General features: G+C 43.0%; 1 pseudogene; it reads right to left on the bottom strand.

Annotated features, from left to right (window-relative positions):
- Positions 1-947: 947 nt before the first annotated feature.
- Positions 948-1065, bottom strand: LOC124778795 (annotated as a pseudogene).
- Between the last annotated feature and the right edge of the window lie 20340 nt (positions 1066-21405).

Raw genomic sequence — 21405 nt, 5'->3', positions numbered from 1 at the left:
GCTGGAAATGACCCACTGCTGGCGAAACGTCAGGTATGAGAGAAACCACCGCACTGCACTTGACGAGAAACTTAGGCTGCCAAGTTTGCCAACTAAAATTTCATTGTCGACGGTGTCTAATGCTTTGCTGAAGTCTCAGGACCGCATGATAGTTGTCTGGCTTTAGGTCATCTGTTACTTTTCTTAAGGCAGGTGTTGTGCTGCGGTGTATACAGAAGCCTGAATGACATTCATCTAGTAGGTTGTTTGTAGCTAGGTAGTTTGTTATCTGGCTGTAGACTATATATTCTAAGGCCTTGGATAGGCCAGAAGAATGCAGAGATGACGGTATGGCAACTTTCTTTTTTGGTGACGGCTCATCAACTAGCCCGTTTTCAGTCTCATGGAAAACACTTGTGCTTGAAGATAACTGATATAGTTAGTAGTAGATGGTCAATAATAAGCTTCATCGTTTGGACTGTGATGCATCGTGTCCAGTAGATGCCGATCTGATACTCACGATGGTTTTTTTTAAGGTGTTGCAAGTAACGCATTTTAGAAAAAATTTTTCGTGGCTGCAGTCGTTTACCAGCATGAAGTAATCAAGAGTCTCTGTTTCGTTTGAGGTTCAATTGTCGTGGTAGGTAATACGAAGCACCAGCTCATTTTTTCAGCTGGGACAAAGGAATCAGCTGCAGCTATTACTTTGCCTGTGCCAAGCCACACAAGTTTTTCCATAGGACTAAAACTAAAACTAAACTACGTCCAAATAGGTCTTGAAAGGGCCAACGGTATCGACCGGACACCGTGTCATCCTCAGCCCACAGGCGTCACTGGAGGCGAATATGGAGGGGCATGTGGTCAGCATACCGCTCTCCCGGCCGTATGTCAGTTTACCAGACCGGAGCCGCTACTTCTCAATCAAGTAGCTCGTCAGTTTGCCTCACAAAGTCTGAGTGCATCCCACTTGCCAACAGCGCTCGGCAGACCGGATGATCACCCATACAAGTGCTAGTCCAGCCCGACAGCGCTTAACTTCGGTGATCTGATGGGAACCGGTGTTACCCCTGTGGCAGGGCCGTTGGCCTTTTCCATAGGACAGTTGGTCTATTTTGTTGTCGATTAATGTATGTGCATGCCTGAGTTTTGCATTTCTCACAGCTGGACTGAGTCTGTTTCGCTGCTGTTGTAAGTGCGTGGGGTGCTATTTGTATGCCCAATGTGCTGAGATTCATTCTGCGTATGTACTATATATATACATTTTTTCGAAGAAAGTAATTCGTACTCTCAGTTATCTGCACCTGGCAAGTCTGCCCATGACATAATTTTCGTAACATACTCGCTAGAATGTCCCAGGAAGAAACCACGACTGACTACGTACCGAGATTTCAAATGCATTATTTTTTTCTGAATTTTCAACTAGGGCTCAAGAAATAGCGTGAGGGACGCCTTCTATTCCTTTCTCGGATATAAATGAAAAACCTGACAAATACGCCACCTTAAAGACAGGAAAAGTAAGAAGGAAACCTGCACCTTGGCTAACTGAAGAACTAAAACAGCATATATATACTCTATGTATATTGCATGTAAATATAGAGGGTGAGTCACTAACTATTGCCACCTAAAATAACTCCGAAAGTATGATAATAGCTGAAAAGTTTGTGGGACAAATGTTGCATGGCACAACGGGGGCCATAATATGACGTTGGTTTTTTGTTGCTAGGTGGGATTGCGTCAGAGATATGAAGGTCAACTTTGTTTTTTTTAAAATGGGATGCTATAGTTTGGTGCTTATTTTCTGATATTGGATATGGAAACGAATCCATTGATGTGTAGCAGTATGATCTATGAAGTTCAACGAAGGTCAAAAACGTTGCATGAACGTCAATTTACAGGTGTTCGAAGAGATGACCTATGGTATCAGTGCAGTGTTGCAATCTTCTTATCATGGATTGAGTGGTATTTCTTATAACATCGGCACTTGTAGAAGCACATGCTATGACAATTCTCTCTCGTATATCGTGCAGTTAGTAAATACTCGCCGAATACGGCGTATCCATCTAACTTGCCATTGACATGTAAACACCATTCGACGGTTTCGCAATACAACACTAACAGGAACGGTAAGACTAGTTCGAATCAAGCGAATGTGAATGATGTATTCCTTCGAAGAACAAGTCGATATGCTTCTCATTTACAGAGAATACCAATGAAATTCAGTGAGAGCTAGAGACGTATATGCTGAAAGATATTCTCAACGTACTCACCCTACACATCATACATTTAGATTAGATTAATTATTAATTCCATAAACCCACAAAAGAGGGGATCCTCCTGGGTGTGGAACCTGTCAGATAAACACACGACAGAAATAAAATTAGAAAAACTTGAGTTTCATTAATTTTAATGATCCTCAGTCAATAAACAGTAAAATTATGTACAAGATTTAAAATTAAACTTCCACTATTTACAGACTTAAGACTTACGTCTGTTTTCCATACATCCATCATTTACACAGTAGGTACTTACTTGGCTGTTACAACTAAGTATTGTCAAATATTAAAGTATAATAAATTTTCATTAAAATGGTCTACTGCAGTTGTTGAGAAATTCATGGATGGAATAGAGGTAGTTGGCCACAAAAAATCCTTTTACATTTTTAAATTATTTTTAAATTGTGCTTTGTCTGAAACTAAACTCTTAATGGTTGCTGGTAACTTATTGAGAATATGCATTGCTGAATATTGGACTCCTTTGTGGGCAAGAGTAAGGGATTTTAAATCTTTATGTATATTGTTCTTATTCCTAGTATTGATACTGTGTACTAAGTATTTAGTTGGAAAAAGAGATGTATTATTTACAATAAACTTCATTAAGGAATAAATATACTGAGAAGCTGCAGTTATTAAGCCCAATTCTTTGAACAGGTTTCGACATGATGTTCTTGTATTTACTCTACACATTAATCTTATTATACACTTCTGTATTCTAAATATTTTTTCTCGGTTTGTAGAGTTACCCCAAATTATGATACCATATCACATAATAGAGTGAAAATAAGCAAAATATGCCTGTTTTTTTATATATATTTATATCTCCTACATTCAAACACATTGCAAACACAGACTTGTTTAGGCGCTTTAGCAGTTTGTTAGTATGTTGCTCCCAACTGAATTTATTATCAAGTTGTAATCACAAGAAATTTACACTCTCAGCTTCTCCTATTTCCATGTCATCATATTTTATACACACACTAGAAGGAAATCTCTCGGAAGTTCTGAACTGCATATAGTAGGTCTTTTCAAGGTTTAATGGCAGTGAATTGGCTATGAACCACCTATTAATGTCAGTAAAAATTTGATTAGCTGCCCTTTCTATATTTATATTTGATTTACTATTTATTGAAATTTATTTTATTTACTATTTATCTGCAAATAAGACAAACTTGGCATCTGGTAACATAACAGATGATAGGTCATTAATATACACAAGATAAAGTAGTGGACCTAGTATGGAACCTTGGGGAACACCACATGTAATATCTTCCTAGTCAGATGATGTATGATTGCCTACTGCTAAAGTGTTATGTAATGACACCCTTTGTTTTCTATTAGTAATATATGACTGAAACCACTTTGCAGCACTACCAGTGATGCCATAATATTTTAATTTACTTAAAAGAATGCTGTGATTCACACAGTCAAAAGCCTTTGACAGGTCACAGAATATGCCAGTTACCTCTAATTTGTTGTCTAATGAATTAAGAACATTTTCACTGTAAGTGCAAACAGCCTTCTCAACATCAGAACCCTTAAGAAACCCAAACAATGACTTTGACAGTATGTTATTTTCACTAAGGTGCTTAAGTAGATGCTTGAACATAACCTTTTCAAAGATTTTTGGTAAAGGTGGCAAAAGTGAGATTGTTCGGTAATTTGATGGCATTTCTTTGTTTCCTTTCTTGTGGAGAGGTACAACTTCAGCATATTTATGCCAGTCCAGGAATGTTCCTGTGATAAGTGACTGATTATACAAATAACTTAAGATATGACTAAGCTCACATGAGCACTCTTTTATTAACTTTGTTGATATGTTATCATAACCACTAGAATGCTTTGATTTCAAGGACTTTATGATGAATTGTATTTCTTTGGGTGAAGTAAGTGTCAATTCCATTTTACTGAGATTGCTTGTGTGCACTGGTCTCAGATATTCCATTGCGTTATTTACTGAACGTGACAGCGCCATGCTATCAGTAACAGAGACAAAATACTTGTTTAAATGGTTTGCAACACAACATGCGTTTGTTACCAGGGTTTAATTTATTTTTAGAGCTATTTGTTCCTCCTCAATTCTGGTCCTACCTGTTTCTGACTTAACTATATCGCCTATTGTTTTTATTTTATTGCTGTATGTATTTATATTCTTTTCATGATGCAGGTGTTTAGATTTCTGGATAACCTTCTTCAATATTTTTCAGTAATTTTTGTAATGAGCTATAATATTAGCATCAGTGGTGTCCCTGCATATCAGATGGAGTTTCCTTTTTGTCTCACATGATATCTTTACCCCTTGTGTGATCCATGGTTTCTTATTAAACTTCTGCTTAATTTGAGTTACCTATTTACATATGTGGATGATAAATTGAGAACAACTGGATCTTTAACGCAACAGAAACATATCCGGCAAAGGAAAATTATTAACGAGGAAACGGAAATTGGTTCTCTTGCCACTGTGGTTCGAGATCCTTGTGTTAGTTCGCGTCAAATCGCAAGGGAATCTGGCATGAGCCAGAGTAGTGTTGTTCGTGTTCTCCATCGCCATAAATACGAGGGTAAGTAATTATTATTCGCAATTTAGTTATATTTTAATTTATTTTGGTAGTACTGTCGTTATACGTTGGTGACGCATGCTTTGTTTATTTGTTGTTATATCTTCGCAATTTTTAAGCTGCCAGGTTTGTTTCGTTATCGTTGCCGTGCTGTTAATCATGACTGCTCCGCTGTTTATTTGCACCAAAGAAGACCAACGTTCAATGATCCGTTTTTTGTGGTCGGAAGGCGTATCAGGGGCAGGAATTCATCGAAGACTTTCGGTACAGTACGGGAGCAGTGTTTTGCCACAACGGAGTGTCTACGAATGGACTGAAAAATTCCGAAATTGTCGCACAACTGTTACGCACGATGAAGGAGCCGGACGACCGTTTACCGCCACAAATGAAAAAACCATTGAGCGTTCACGTTAAATGATTCTCTTAGACAGACGATTAACAATTGGCGAAGTGGCACATCGTCTTCAAAATACAGTTCTGCCTACGAAATCATTCACAACAGTCTTGGGTTCCATAAAGTTTGTGCAAGATGGATCCCAAAACAACTCACATAGTTGCATAAACAAACGCGCTTGGACATCTGCAAAAAACGTTTGGATTGCTACGGTAACGAAGGGGACAACTTCTTAGACATGATCATTACTGGTGACGAAACATGGATCCATCATTACGAGCCGGAAAGAAAACGGCAGAGTATGGAATGGAAACATCCAAATTCGCTGTGCAAGAAAAAGTTCAAGACCCAACCGTCCGCAAGAAAACTGAGCTTAAGCTTTTTTGGGATACACAAGTTCCAGTACTGGAACATTACAGGGAAAGGGGCACAACAAAAAACAGTGTACATTACAGTGAGATGCTTACTGCCAGGCTAAAGCCCGAAATTTTAAGCAAACGCCGAGTATTGCTGTCAAAAGGTGTTTTGTTGTTGCACGACAATGCCCGTCCGCATACTGCTGCCCACACTGTTGAAACGCTCCAGAAACTCAAATCTGAAGTACTGGATCATCGCCCCTTCTATCGTTTGTTGGGTCCACTCAAACAGGCATTAAGGGGCCGTCGATTTGTTTCGGACGAAGCAGTGAAAGCAGCGGTGGATTCCTGGCTCGCAGCTCAACAGAGAACCTCTTTTATGAGGGCATCAGGAAGCTTGTACAACTTATGGACCAAGTGCGTTGAAACGCAAGGAGACTATGTCGAAAATTGGTGTTCTTGTAAGTTTCCTATTTCATTACAATAAAATTTTATAGCTACTTTGCGGATAATAATTGACTTACCTTCGTATCCTCCTTACCATAACAGTCTCCACCAAGAATTAACTGGTACGAATTGTATGGGTCGCACTGAATTTTGCAGATGGGCTTAACTTCAGATTCAGAGGGATGACACATTTATTAATTTGATTTTATTTTCTGACGAGGCTACATTCACGAACCATGGAAATGTTAATTTGCATAACATGCATTATTGGACAACTGAAAATCCGTGTTGGGTGCGGCAAGTTGCACACCAAAACTGTGGTCGGTGAATGTACGGTAGGGATTCTGGAGGACAGAATTATAGGCCCCTATTTCATCAAAGGAAATCTTAAAGGTAGGAAGTACGCCACATTCCTGCAAGAAACATTAGGTCTGTTACTGGAAGAAATACCTTTAGGAATAAGTAACAGAATGTGGTATCAATACCATGGGTGTCCGGCACATTGATGGCTAGAAATGAGGAGCAGAGGCAATTCCCAAATCGTTGGATTGGACGCGGAGGTGATGTATCATGGCCGGCTCGTTCGCCAGATTTGACGCCTTTGGATTTTTTCTTGTGGGGATTCGTAAAAGACATTGTTTGTAAAGACGTTCCAACCACGTTCCAACCACACCTGAAGATATGCGAGAGAGAATTGTCAAAAATGGTTCAAATGGCTTTGAGCACTATGGGACTTAACATCTGAGGTCATCAGTCCCCTAGAACTTAGAACTACGTAAACCTAACTAACCTAAGGACAGAACACACATTCATGCCCGAGGCAGGATTCGAACCTGCGACGATAGCGGTCGCGCGGTTCTAGACTGAAGCGTCTAGAACCGCTCGGCCACATTGGCCGGCAGAGAATTGTCAGAGCATGTGCTTCGATAAGTACCGATGTGATAAGGTATAACACTCAATCCATGATAAGAAGATTGCAGCACTGCATTGGAACGAATGATAAACACTTCGAACACCTTCTGTAAATTGACGTCCATGCCAGCTTTGTGACCTTTGTTGACCTTCAAAGACGAAGATGACAAGCTACAGATGCAAAATTTAACCGACTGTTACACATCACTGGATTCGTCTCGATAGCCGCTATCAGAAAATAAGTACCAAACTATACCATTCGATTAAAAAAAAAAAAGCTGAGCTTCATATCTCTGAAGCGAACCCACATAGTAGCAAAAACCCAACGTCATGTTATGGCCCCCGTTGTCCCATGCAACTTTTGTCCCACAAACTTTTCAGCTCCTATCATAGTTTCGGAGTTATATATATACTACTGGTCATTAGATTTGCTACACCACGAAGATGCGAAATTTAACCGACAGGGAGAAGATGCTGCGATATGCAAATGATTAGGTTTTCAGAGCATTCATATAAGGTTGGCGCCGGTGGCGACACCTACAACGTGCTGACATGAGGAAAGTTTCCAATCGATTTCTCATACACATACAGCAGTTGACCGGCGTTGCCTGGTGAAACGTTGTTGTGATGCCTCGTGTAAGGAGGAGAAAGGCGTACCATCACGTTTCCGACTTTAATAAACGTTGGATTGTAGCCTATCGCGATTGCGGTTTATCGTATCGCGACATTGCTGCTCGCGTTGGTCGAGATCCAATGACTGTTACCAGAATATGGAATCGGTGGGTTCAGGTGGGCAATACGGAACGCCGTGCTGGATCCCAACGGCCTCGTATCACTAGCAGTCGAGATGACAGGCATCTTATCCGCATGGCTGTAACGGATCGTGCAGCCACGTCTCGATCCCTGAGTCAACAGATGGGGACGTTTGCAAGACAACAACTATCTGCACGAACAGTTCGACGAAGTTTGCAGCAGCATGGACTATCAGCTCGGAGACCAAGGCTTCGGTTACCCTTGACGCTGCATCACAGACAGGAGCGCCTGCGATGGTGTACTCAACGACGAACCTGGGTGCACGAATGCCAAAACGTCATTTTTTCGGATGAATCCAGGTTCTGTTTACAGCATCATGATGGTCGCATCTGTGTTTGGCGACATCGCGGTGAACGCACATTGGAAGCGTGTATTCGTCATCGCCATACTGGCGTATCATCCGGCGTGGACGTTACATTTCAAATGTGTTACGACCCGTGGCTCTACCCTTCATTCGATCGCTGCGAAACCCTACATTTCAGCAGGATAATGCACGACCGCATGTTGCAGGTCCTGTACGGGCCTTTCTGGATACAGAAAACATTCGACTGCTGCCCTGGCCACCACATTCTCCAGATCTCTCACCAATTGAAAACGTCTGGTCAATGGTGGCCGAGCAACTGGCTCGTCACAATATGCCAATCACTACTCTTGATGAACTATGGTATCGTGTTGAAGCTGCATGGGCAGCTATACCTGCACACGCCATCAAAGCTCTGTTTGACTTTGACTCAATGCCCAGGCATATCAAGGCCGTTATTACGGCCAGAGGTGGTTGTTCTGGGTACTGATTTCTCAGGGTCTATGTACCCAAATTGCGTGAAAATGTAATCCCATGTCAGTTCTAGTATAATATATTTGTCCAATGAATACCCGTTTATCATCTGCATTTCTTCTTGGTTTAGCAATTTTAATGGCCAGTAGTATATACATATATATATATATATATATATATATATATATATATATATATATATATATATATATAGCGACACGTTTGAAGAAGAAAGCATCCGCTTAAATTTCACACTGGATGGACTACTGTACAGAAAATTTATATTAGCGTCGCCAGCTATAATTATATTCTGGTATGTCGATTTCAGACTTGAAAGAGCAGTTTCGAAGCAGGCAAACGCGCTTACTTTAGGAAGACTATAGAGGACACGTATCAGGAACTTTCTATTAAGGCATTTGATCTCTGTGAACATATATTCTACTTGTTTTTCTTCATTATTGTTGTATGTGTGTAGCACAGTAGGTCACAAATCAAAGCGTATGTACGCCCTCACTCCACTCCCTTGTCGGTTACGTCCGTCTATGACTATTACACATAGGGTGAAGAAAAATTCGTGCATTCGGACTTCGCAGCGCAATTCCTCCCATACTGGCAGTCCAAAAATGTCTCACGAAATTTCTTCCTGAGCGTATTTCGGGCAGTAAATGGACGATAAACATAGGCAATCTGGCAACACTGTGACCACACGTACGGTAACTACCACTGTCTGCAGACGGATCACTGCTGTGCAGTTAGTGCAGTGGATACCGTGTCGGGTTGGAATACAGGAGGCCGAGGGTTCGAGTCTGGATCGTGGCATATTCCGTTTAGGTCGGGGCTGTTACGCACAGAGTCTTACGGGCTCCAAGTTATAATATTTTTAATGAGGTTGAACCAACTTGACGTAAGATATGCTACGCCATGATTAGCGGCGGACCAGGAAGCACGGTGATGCAAGACAGACGGGCAGCACAGTCTGCAACTCTGCAGTAGCTGAGTGAGAGAGAGCACACGCAGCGGAAAGACAGAAAAGGACAGCGACTAAGCAAAATAACATGCACGCTCGTTCGCACGGCGGGGAGCCGCAAGAAGCTAAAGACATGCCTACGGAAAACACTCATAAACCAATTTAACTAGCTGCTAAGACAGAATTATAGCAAAGGCAGAAGAATAACGAGTCCACATGCAGTCATAGTTAGCAATCCGCACGTCACAGAACTACGGAGAGCTCTTTAAATACCGGAACCCCAGCTCGAAGTAGGAGAGAGCGCTTCAGGTCAATGGAAGCAATGGAGTCCGTGTCGACGACATCCCGTTCCATGACCATGTTGTTTCAGTAAGTATTGTCTCAGAACAACGAGCGCAGTACCAGCCAGCCGTGGAGTGCAGCAGAGCTGAACTCCACTGACGAATTTCATGCTGTGCCACACCAACCACTACTGATGGGAGAGCTGATGAACTACCAGGAGCAGTGCAGTACCAGGTGCTGTACTCTCTGAGTTTGGGGCGGAAGACGACGACCAGGCCGGCAGTACTGGCTTCAACGCCTGCCACCTACACTACACCACGGGTGGGGTGGTCCAGGTAAGAAGAGGCGCGGCGTGGGATCGAGTGCACTCCCTCAGCCGGTAGCAGCCATCCACGCTGTACCAGGCTGGGCTAAGCATCTGTATCGATACCAGGGGAACGACGGCTCGCCAGGACGCAGGCGCAGCGCAGCGACCGACACTTAAAGTCTGTCCTTGACCAGGGCAGGAGGCAACTACGACCAACAGTCCACCACCCTTTGTAAAATTGTCGCAATAAACGATTCACTGAACCTTTTGCACCATGAGCGCTTCGTGACGATTCCTGACATCGTGCGAGGTGTTATCCGCTCGGCCCCTCCGTAGGACTATGGGCATGCCAGTCCATTTCAGTAATGTTATTGCCTAACAGTTAAAGTTTTAGAACAGGTTGCATTGCCGAACTGTTTCTTTACTGTGCATAATACATAATGCTGCAAAATGCGTCCATATTCTTCAGCATTTAGCGTTTTCGTAAGGGCAATAAAGTGACCACATCTTAAGTACAAAAAACACCTCCATGCCGTAACACCACCCCACCTGTAGTCCACTGTGGCCACTACACATAATGGCAGATAACGTTCTCCAGGCATTCGCCAAACTAGGTCCATTCCATCGGATAGCCACACGGTACAGCGTGATTCATCACTCCAAATCACTTTGTTTCCAGCCATCCACTGTCGAGTGGCGTCGTTCTTTACACCACCTCAAGCGTCACTTAGCAGTGATTACAGAAACGTGTGGCTTATGAGGAGCTGCTCGACCATTGTAACCCATTATTTCTAACTCTCTACGCGCAGTCATTGTGGTAGTTGGACCGCTGGCAGCACTTTGCAATGCACTAGTGACTCCTTCCTTTGATTGCAAGCTACTTTTACAACCACCTTCCACAGTACTCGACATCCCTTGTCTGTCAGTATATGAGCTGGTCTTGGCTTAACTGTGGTGTGTACTGTGTATTTAAACTGGGGACCTATAAACGACGGAGAGGCTTCGTCCCGCCGTGGCCCTCAGTGATTCACAATCCCACAGCAGGCCACAGCAGTCCACCCACCTCACTGCCACACCGAACCCAGGGCTATCGTGCGGTTCGGCCCCTAGTGCCTCCTCCCCCCTCCCCCACTCCCCTCCCCCCGGGAACGTCTCGTACCAGACGACTGTAACCGCAAATGTTTGCGTCACGTGTTAGAGAATTATGGTGTACGCATATGTGGAGACAGTGTTTGCACAGTAATCGCCGACATATTGTAACTGAGGCGAAAGAAGCGATACCAGCCCGCATTCGCCGAGGTAGATGGAAAACTGCCTTAAAAACCATCCACAGGCTGGCCGGCACGCCAGACCTCGACACCAATCCGTAGGGCGGATTCGTGCCGGGGACCGGGATGGCTTCCTGCTCGGGAAGTGGCGCGTTAGACTGCGCGGCTAACAGGGCGGGCTAGCTGCGGTAGTTCCTTCGCATTTACGCTTGATAATCACAATATCAAAAGCCGACTTGGGTAGCTTTAGAATGACTAAAACTTCCTGATGGACTTATTACTCTGGTGACATCCAATAAGTAGTCTACGTTCGGAGCCTCTGAGCTCTTCTGAACGACCTGTTCTGCTGTTATACCTCTACTGACAAAGCAATACTCCTCCGCCGCCTTTTGTATTTACGGTTCCGTCCCTCGTGACATCTGGTGGTCAATTCCGCATTATATACGAGTGTCCGAATGTATTTGGTAAGACAGTGTAGTAAAGGTACTACAGCCATGTTTTTAATGATTTCTGTGATAGATATACGTTAAACATAGATTAAATAATCTGAATTATGTCTCAACAAAGTGTCAGATATTGAATTTTAGTGCTGATAGTAGATAATATTAAAATGCAGCAAACGAAGCTGGCAACAGGGAATACAGACTATAAAAATGACGTTGACAGAAAGTGCAAAATGGCTAAGTAGGCATGGGTACAGGGTTAGAAGCATGCATGACGAGCTGAAAGATAGATGCTGCCTATAGGAAAATTAGAGAGAGACCTTCGGAGAAAAGAGGGGCAGCTGTATGAGTAGCAACAGCTGAGGGGAAAAGTAGTACTAAGCAAAGAAAGGCAAACTGAAAGGTCTGTACAAGGGAGTGTAGCTGAAGGCAATATTATAAAAACCAAAGAGGAAGTAAACGAAGATGGGGGATCTGTGGAAGGATCTAAGTGGAAATTAGTCCCTGGAGTAGATAACGTTCCCTTGGAATTAATGAGATCCTTAGAGGAGCCAACCATGACCAAAAAATTCCACCTTGTGTTGTAAGGTGTCAGGCAAATCCAACACCTTCCATGAAAACTCTGACTTGACAGCAAATCCGGCAGTATGTTAACATAGCTCCGAATAAATCCTGACATTAAATTAACCAAAGTAATATGATCAACGAGTGAGCAAATGGAATACCACAGACTAACACAGGAACGCCTAAATGCATGTCATACCTTTCCACCGTGAAACAGACGCAGTTCCGAGGGGAGAAACGAGAACAGAAGCTGAGAGCAGAGCCGTGTAAGCTAGAAGGCCCTACAATAAGGGACGGTCACCCACATCACAGGCCGATCGCCAAGAGCAGCCCCTGCCCATGTTAAAAGATAGAGCCCTCCATAAGAACAGTATAGATCTTACGATAACACTAAAAGGGCCACACGAGCTGCAAGTTGTAGCGTGAGACTGTATGCGTCTCTGGTACGTTGCAAACATTAAAAACATTGCCCACCACGAAAGAGTATAACGTTTCTCATTGGATAGACAGAATTTTTGTAGGCGGAGCTTAAGGTTAACATTGAGACCCTGATTGGTCAGTTGAAAACACAGCTAGATACCTTTTTCTTAAAGCCATTTCAGTAAATGGTAGTAAAGAGGAATTCGAGAGAGTTGCTATCGAGACGGCGAGGTGTGTGGAGCTGCACCGCCCGCCGACCCTGACGCTGCCTAACCACCGACAAGGTAATGAATGCACGCGATGCCGCATAACAGCGCATAAAGCTTCACTCAGAACTGCAGAAGTCTAATCTGTTACATCCCCTTTTTACGTAATACCAGTGTCGATCGTCAATTAAACCTCTTGGTATTCACATTTGCCATTTGAAGTTAAAATCTGAAACGCGATGATTTTTCTGTTATATAATTATTGAGAAGCCACATCAGCCACTGTAAGTTACGACAAGTTAAATAAAAAATTAAAGATAATTGAGGGTCACTGTAGACCATTTTTGATAGTTTTCTCTTTTATGAAACTTAATTTAAACCTAGATTATAGATGTGACATGGCATAGGTCATCCTTCGATCCATTATAGAAATTGGAAACCCATTCAGGGAATATTCGTTCACATTTTTGTTGAACGCAGTTGGTTTCTATCATCCTGTATTAAAATATTTCCTTTTATCAACAGTGCAATTTCTAAACAATGTTTTGTGAGTAGAATAAAAATTCCAGTGGTAATCTTAACTGCTTTTTCGACGTTATTTTACCAGTTAACTAAAAATAGGAAAGCCTTGAACCCCTTCCACTAAATTTAGTTAGTATTAAGATTCCTTTACAGGGAGTGCAGTGGAGCTGACGCTGAAGTCATTAAGTATTTTATTATATCATCGGTAGTCTCACTGAACTCTACATGACATGTGTGGTCTGGCGTCTCCTTACCAGCAACAGGTCATGACTCAGAACAAACAGACACCACGCAGAATGTTAGAGTGTGAAAGATATATGAGACAGGCGAAGTAACAGCAGACTTCAAGAAGAAGTAATATTTCCACTTCCAAAGAAGTGTCAACATGTGTTGACAGCGTTCAATAACACCGAACTATCAGTTTAATATACCATGGTTGCAAAAGACTGACAAGAATTATTTACAGAAGAATAGGAAAAATGCAGTGACCCTACTACTAATCTACGTAAGTTAAAGATAAGCATACCTACGTCTAGCATTTGCAAGCTCTTGACAAAGCAGACTGGAATATACTCTTTGAAATATTGGAGGTAGGAAGGATGAATAGAGGGAGCGAAAGGTTATTCACAACTTACAGAAATCAGATTGCCGTTATAAGAGTCGAAGAACATTAAAGGGAAGGTGGCTGAGGAGGAAATGAGACAGGGCTATAGCCTATCCCAGTCTGTACATTGGACAAGCAGTAAAGAAAACTAAGGAGAAATCTGGAGAAAGAGTTTCATTTCAGGAGGAAGAAATAAAAACTTTGAATTCTGCTGATGACATTATAATGTTGTCAGAGACAGCAAAGGACTTAGATCATTTGAATGCTATGGACAGTGTCTTGGAAACAGGTTTTAATAAGAGCTTCAACGAAAGTAATACAAGCGTAATGGAATGTCATGGAATTAAAGCAGGTGATGCTGAACGATTTAGATTAGAAAATGGGGTACTTAAAGTTGTAGATGAGTTTAGCTATTTGGGAAGCAACCTGATTATAACTGAAATAGAGAGGGTATAAAATGCAGACTGACAATAGCAAGAAAAGCGTTTCTGAAGAAGTGGAATTCGTTAACATCTAATATAAATTTCAGTTTGTGGAAGTCTTTTCTGAAGATATTTGTATGGTGTGTAGCCTTTGTACTGAAGAGAAACATGGACGATAGGCGGTTGAGACGTGGAGAGACTAACAGTTCTGAAAGGTGGTGCTACAGAAGAATGGTGAAGATTTGATGGATAGATCGAACAGTTAGTGAGGTACCGAATCAGATGGGGATAGAAAGAAATTTGTGGCACAGCTTGACTAAAATGATGGTTTGGTTGGCCAGCCACGTCCTGTTGCATCATTTTGGTAATGGAGAGAAGTGTGCGGCTTAAAAATTTTAGGCTGAGACCAACTCGCGAATACGGTAAGCAGGTACAAATGGATGGCAGAGATGAAGAGGCTTGCGCAGGACAGGCTATCGTGGAGAGCTGCATCAGACTGGTCTTAGGACTGAAGACTACAAAAAATAACAGGAAGCCCTTATCTCCATCAACGACTTTTTTGAAGCAAAAGTATCATAGTATTTATTTTTAGGTTTATTTCTCTAATAGTTACTGTTTCGGCGTCTCTAACGTAGTCGTCTGTAACAGATTTATTTTTTTCCGCCCTCTGTCTGCCCTTCCCTTCCATGTGCCAAAAATGGTTCAGATGGCTCTGAGCACTATGGGACTTAACTGCTGTGGTCATCAGTCCCCTAGAACTTAGAACTACTTAAACCTAACTAACCTAAGGACATCACACACATCCATGCCCGAGGCAGGATTCGAACCTGCGACCGTAGCGGTCGCGCGGTTCCAGACTGCAGCGCCTAGAACCGCTCGGCCACTCCGACCGGCTCCATGTGCCACAGCTTTCATTCCCGAGCTGCAGTACATACCACGGTATTAATTTTTTTTCCCCACACTCGGCGCCATTCTTTGGCCACAATTGTGGAAGCTCCGTCAGGAAGAAGACGCAGCATGTTACCCGTGGACACGGTGGCAGGTACTCCTGAGAACCCGGCGTCACACGCAGAGGCAGCTGTCACAGTAGGATTGTGGAAATCGTTTCGGGCGGCGGCCTCGTCGGTTGCGTGAGCTCTCGGATAATTTCCAGCCCATTGTTTGCCTCACCGTGGGGCCTGCTTGACTAACGTCTGAGGCAATGTAAGTACGACCCTGTGTGTCAAGCATCTCAAGGAATCTCGCCGCATTCTCTCAACGCATCTCACACATTGGAAGTCCACTGTGTGGACACAGTTGCGACACCTTTCTCTCGAATTCTTTAAACAGATAAAAGTGTGGTAACCGACATTCCTCCATCCGGTCATTATATTTTTCAGGTGCAACATTAGTACTACGACCAACAGTAAGCAGCTTCGTAGCAAATGCAACGAATAGAATCCTACATTATGAAAGTCCTGCACTAGAAATCTGTAACTGTCACTCGCGCGTAATTCGTCCGTTAGCATATTTATGCCAGCTTCCTTACGTGTGACTGAATGAAAGTACAGACGATGGACAAATACAGGGAAACACCAAAAACACAACATGCCTAATTTAGTATACATTCGAAACAGCTCCGAGTCATCTCGGAATTCATACAGCAAAGGGAATCTGATACCATTCTTCCTGAAATAATCACGGTAGATTCAGGAAATGACGATAAAGGTGGAAGAAAGATTACATTATATATCCCGTCGGTGTCAAGGACATTAGAGTTGGTCTGAAGATGGATAGTGATCACGTACCCTTCTCGCCAAAGTAGACCGAAAAGGCTCAGTAATATTGAGGTCTGGTGATTGTGGTGGTCAGCAGGGATGCAAGAGTTACCTTTGTGCACATTGTACCATGGGATGAACCTGATCAGTCCAAATGGTCACGTAACTCCTTGGCAGTAATGCTGCCTTGCAGAGTAACTGTGGGCCCTATGGAATAACACGATATGGCTGCCTCCCACCCCCCTCCCCCCAATCACTTTTGGGAGTTACTCGTAAATAGTGTGAAACAAGATGCATCCAACGAAATTACTTCCTCCCATGGTCCATAGTTCAGGTTGAGGTTTTGGGACCACGTTTACCTGTTACGGGCATTTTTATCACTGATGAATGATTTTGGAATTGTAGTTCACACTGCAATTCCCTACAGATTTCCCGCGTTGTTTTGATGCTGACAGGCTTGGCGAGTGCGACAATCAGTTGTGGAGTGACCTTGGCAGCTGTTCTCCTCTTATTTTTCGTCACAGTGCTCTTCATTGACCGTCTGTCACGACCACTCAATAAACACTTTCGTCCGCGTTATGTCTTGCCCGATGATGTTTGTTCTCTTTCCCTGTAACCGGTATGTTTTCGATATGGTGCCTCTTGAAAGACCAAACATTTTAGCTGTCTTGGTTATGCGAGCACTCACAGTACCAATAGTTTACCTACGTTCGAATTCACTGAACTCCATTATACAGGGTGTAAATTTTAAGTTGACAAACCAGAATAACTCGAAAAATAAGCTTCACGCGAAAAAATGTGTAGAATCCAAAGTTTATTATTTTCGAGGGAGACATCTGCTGGTGCTAAAATTAGCCCGCCACCCCAGCCCCCTGGCTTATTTTTCGTGTTATTCTGGTTTATTAACTTAAATTTTACACCCTGTATAAGTAATGCCGTCGGAACTACACAGATAATTGTTTTGACTACGACTGACATTAACAATAGCTATTCGTGGTCAAACACAACAGAGCAACCCGCAGGCTTGACTGGCATCTGTGTTTATCTTCAAGCACGTATTTCTCTCAGTGTTTCCGTATTTTTGTCGACCCTCTGTACGCCTCCGGTCATGGATGTAAAGGAACGAAAGGTAGAAAGTTGAGTTTACGTCCCTTCAACACTTAGCTCATTCGTAACGTTGCACCAGCTGAACTGGATATGAGAAGAGAACGAAGTTGGTAGTAGCTTCTATGAACGAACGATACCGCGTCGTCCAAAGATATATGCTGAATTTGTCCAGTGGTGGATGTCAAATGTCTAATGGCGGTTTGCAACCTGCGCTGCTGACCATTAAAAATGCAATGACCTGAAACCTGCATGCAAAAAATCTCAAAAAGACATGAAGTACACTCCATGCTCGGATATGAAGATTTTATTTTCCATTTCAGCGCAAGTCGACAAGTGAGTTAGAAGAACAAAGTGGGTAAGAAGAACGATAATTCCGCAAGTAAGAAAAGATAACGCAGTGTATAAAGAAAAACTAACAAGGGAAACTCCCATCGCACCCACCCTCAGATTTCCCCGCAGAAACTGAACACAGATCAAGCATGAAAACAGGAAGGTGTACTACACTGCGAAAAAAGCAGCAAGATAGAAACAGTGAATAGTCAATGCTCAAGATGTGCAACAGCGAGCGAAAATGAGTAGCCCCAGCATCGTGGTTATGTGTTCATAGTGTTGCACTGTGAAGGGGGAGATCCGTGTTCAGAACTCCCTCGTGCCTCAATTTTTTTTTCATAAAATTATGAACTATCTATCCGGTCATTGACGTGTCTGTTCACTGAACTGTCCGTCCGCTCATAGACGTGTTTGTTCACCGTATTCAAATTTTGTTTCTGTCATCCAGGCTCATTCCCACTCGACGCCCTGCTTCGTTAGAACCATTGGTGCTACCAGAGTTGACCGCTTTGTGTACTAAATTGCACTCCATGTGTATGTATTACTTACTTGATGGATCATGTGTTCTTACGACTATACTGTAGATATAAAATGTCGTTGTTTGATTTCCTTTGTGAACTTTGAATTTCAGTCGCCAGTAGAGAAGTTATGATCTGAATAATTATATGGTGGCCCGGAATACACACTGTAGAAACGCAAGATCTAGTGTTGAGGTTAGGAATGGTATGACAGTTGAAAATAATTATACACTACTAGCCATTAATATTGCTACACCAAGAAGAAATGCAAATGGTAAACGGGTATTCATTGGACAAATATATTATATTAGAACTGACATGTGACTACATTTTCACGCAATTTGGGTGCATAGATCCTGAGAAATCAGTGCCCAGAACAACCACCTCTGGCCGTAATAACGGCCTTGATACGCCTCGGCAATGAGTCAAACAGAGCTTGGATAGCGTGTACAGGTACAGCTGCACATGCAGCTTCAACACGATACCAAAGTTCATCAAGAGTAGTGACTGGCGTATTGCGACGAGCCAGTTGCTCGGCCACCATTGACCCGACGTTTTCAATTGGTGAGAGATCTGGAGAATGTGCTGGCCCGGGCAGCAGTCGAACGTTTTCTGTATCCAGAACGGCCAGTACATGACCTGCAACATGCGCTCGTGCATTATCCTGCTGAAATGTAGAGTTTCGCAGCGATCGAATGAAGGGTGGAGTCACGGGTCGTAACATGGCGATGACGAATACACGCTTCCAATGTGCGTTCACCGCGATGTCGCCAAACATGGATGCGACCATCATGATGCTGTAAACAGAACCTGGATTCATGCGAAAAAATGTCGTTTTGGCATTCGTGCACCCAGGTTCGTCGTTGAGTACACCATCGCAGGCGCTCCTGTCTGTGTTGCAGCGTCAAGGGTAACCGCAACCACGGTCTCCGAGCTGATAGTCCATGCTGCTGCAAACGTCGTCAAACTGTTAGTGCAGATGGTTGTTGTCTTGCAAACGTCCCCATTTGTTGACTCAGAGATCGAGACGTGGCTGCACGATCCGTTACAGCCACGCGGATAAGATGACTGTCATCTCGACTGCTAGTGATACGAGGCCGTTGGGATCCAGCACGGCGTTCCGTATTACCCTCCGGAACCCACCGATTCCATATTCTGCTAACAGTCATTGGATCTCGACCAACGCGAGCAGCAATGTCGCGATACGATAAACCGCCATCGCGATTGGCTGCAATCCGACATTTATCAAAGTCGGAAACGTGATGGTACGCCTTTCTCCTCCTTACACGAGGCATCACAACAACGTTTCACCAGGCAACGCCGGTCAACTGCTGTATGTGTATGAGAAATCGATTGGAAACTTTCCTCATGTCAGAACGTTGTAGGTGTCGCCACCGGCTCCAACCTTACATGAATGCTCTGAAAAGCTAATCATTTGCATATCACAGCATCGTTTCCTGTCGGTTAAATTTCGCGTCTGCAGCACGTCATCTTCATGGTGTAGCAGTTTTAATGGCCAGTAGTGTATAATACACTCTAAATCAAAAGAAAATAAAATTATCTGAATGAGACGGAAATCGGTAGATGTAATGTTTATGTACAGACAAACAGATGATTATAATTTCAGAACAACTGAATGATCTATTCGAGAAAAAGATCTTGACAAACTGAGAAAGTCAATAACTCACTGGTCCACCTCTGACCCTTATACAAGTGGTCATTCGGCTTGGCATTGATTGATAGAGTCCCCAGACGCGTTTTCGGTGTGTAATCTTGTTGACTGGACGAGAACTGTCTTCAGTGATGAGTGCCACTTCCGAGTGAGCCTCGATGACCAACCAAGACGTGTTTGGAGAGGCCCTGCACAGGCGTAGGGTACCAACCTCACTGCCGCCATCCATACGGCCGACAACCAGGAATGATGGTCAGGGGTGCCATTTCTTTTCATAACAAGACCCCTTGGTTGTTATGCGCGGCACCTTTGTAGCGCAGCGGTAAGCCGACTATATTCTACGCCTCATTTTGTTCCCCTTCATGGCAACCCATCCTGGGCTTACATTTCAGCAAGATAATGCCCGCTCGCATACGACGAGAGTTTCTGCTGCTTGTCTTGGTGCTTGCCAAACCTTACGTTGGCCAGGAAGGTCGTCAGAATGTTTGGAGCATTATGGACCGGACCCTCGAATCATCTCGGGATTTTGACGATCCAACACGCCAACTGTACAGAATTTGACACGATATCCCCCACGAGGACATCCAGCAACTCGATTAATCAACGTCAACCCGAATAACCGCTTGCGTAAGGGCGTGCTACTGGCTTGCTCAATTTTTGAAGCTCTTTCTCTTGAATAAATCATCCAATTTTTCTGAAATTCTAATCATTTGCTTGTCTGTACATGTAAATCACATCTACCGATTTCCGTCCCATTCGGATAATTCTTTCGTGGTGCGTCTTTTTGTTTTCTTAGAATTTGTATTCATTTCCCAATCTACAGTGTTAGGGTCAACTGTCCGATTAGTGACAACCACGAAGGTATTTAACTCCATGTTTAGTCAGATAGGTTCTGATAATTATGCCGTCTATCTTCTGGTTATTCCGATAGACTATAAGTGTTATAGGCAATGTCATTATATCGTTTTGTAGCCTAGGATATGAGCTACATGACACACCTTCCCGTTTCATGCAGTGACACAAGAATGGGGGATTATTACACAGATGCGCCAGACATAATGAAATGTTAGTCAGTTACGGTGATGCTCTGTTTTAAAAATAGTCTTTCACATTACATAGTATTGAGAGCACGCATTAAGAGAAACATGATGACAATAATGGTTCCAAATATTCTAAATTCATTATAATTACACCTAAGAAAATCTGAGTAATTATTTTACGGACATTACTAGTAACACAAACATTGCGAATTTTGGAGTCTGTTGGTATCTGTAAACATGTAGACGGGTACAACACTACAAAATATCAGTACAACATTACGTTACAGCAAGTTCTCTTAGCACAAACTTACAAACGTCAATAAAGGTTGACTCAGATATTCCTATACTGTTGGATGGTACTCTTAACTGTAAACATAATTACCAGTTAAAATTCCGTTGGGTTTGTGACGATGATTAGATACACTCAGTCGTATGTAAACCAGGAGGCAAATTTCAATTGACTGAGGCA

This window comes from Schistocerca piceifrons, chromosome 2 (genome assembly GCF_021461385.2).
Source record: "Schistocerca piceifrons isolate TAMUIC-IGC-003096 chromosome 2, iqSchPice1.1, whole genome shotgun sequence".
Lineage (NCBI taxonomy): Eukaryota > Metazoa > Arthropoda > Insecta > Orthoptera > Acrididae > Schistocerca > Schistocerca piceifrons.
Note: the sequence above shows the minus strand (reverse complement) of the source record. Positions and strands in the feature narration are given on the sequence as shown.